Genomic DNA, 1,191 nt, shown 5'->3' with positions numbered 1-1,191 from the left:
CAAATATACCCTGAACAGTTGTAATATCTGTGTCTTAGTATTTACTACGGAGTATGATATTCATGTTACTCCAGCAAACGCGCCATCACCTAACTAGCAGATCTCAAGACTATTTAAGGGGTGTTTGAAAAAGTTACTATAGTAGAAAACAGTTTAGTCTCATCAAAAAATAATAGTGTCAAATAATATGGAAATTGGAATTAGAGGGAAAAGAGGATTTATGTTAATACATTTCCAAACAAGGTTGACAGAGTACAGTTATATGACACAAATCTGAAAGCTGGCACACTTAAAGGATAAACCAATAAAGATACACAAACTGCAAAAAATCCCAGTAAATCACTCTGTTATAATTCATAAGTCATGCCGACCCTTAACAACCTAGTCTGAGGAATGGCCATAATTTTCTCCCCCTGCCTGAAGTTCTTGCGCAAGAAATATAATAGGCATAGTTTACAACAAATTTCTTCAAGAATGAAGCATCTTGTTTTGCCACCACTTCTGCTTCTCCCAAGAGATAGAACACCCCTTGTTCCTTTGCTTTCTCCACAAATTGCATCTCTTCTTCTTCCACCATTTATGTTCTAGTACTTGATATGGAATGAGTTGTCTGAGCTACTGAACTGTTGACTGATGACATAATTGAACGAGTTGATAAAGTTCCACCAACTACTACTTGTTGCTGCAACTCTTCCTCCATATGGACACTTGACGTCGATTTTCCACCTAGGGTGTGTTTGGTATAACGGAAAATGTTTTCCAAGAAAATATCTTTTTGAAAAACAAGTAGTAATCTTATTCATTTTCCAGTGTTTGGTACGCAAATTAAGGAAAATGACTTCTCAAGAGTATTCATAAATAATTTAAATATATTAAACATGAAGCCATAAACTTTCAAACTAACAATCTTCCGGACCCACAAATTTCATAAACTTTCGAACCGCTAAACTTTCAAAACCGCGGAATTTCAAACCCGTAAACTTTATAATTTCTAAACCCGTAAACTTCCAAACACATAAACCTCCGAACTCATAATTTTGGAACTTGTAAAATTTTGAGCCTTTAAACCAATAAATAATAAAATTAAAACTGAAAAATATATTTAAATTTATTTTTTTACGGGTAGGGGGGGTAGGGCAGGGGGGGCGGCGGGGGGGGGGGTTAGGGTAAACGGAAAAAAAACAAGAATTA

General features: G+C 35.4%; 1 pseudogene; it reads right to left on the bottom strand.

Moving 5' to 3' along the window:
- Positions 348-1,191, bottom strand: part of LOC109231576 — a 10,526-nt pseudogene continuing 9,682 nt past the window's right edge.

The sequence above is a fragment of the Nicotiana attenuata genome, chromosome 8 (genome assembly GCF_001879085.1).
Source record: "Nicotiana attenuata strain UT chromosome 8, NIATTr2, whole genome shotgun sequence".
Classification (NCBI taxonomy): domain Eukaryota; kingdom Viridiplantae; phylum Streptophyta; class Magnoliopsida; order Solanales; family Solanaceae; genus Nicotiana; species Nicotiana attenuata.
This window is presented reverse-complemented; position numbering and strand designations above follow the sequence as displayed.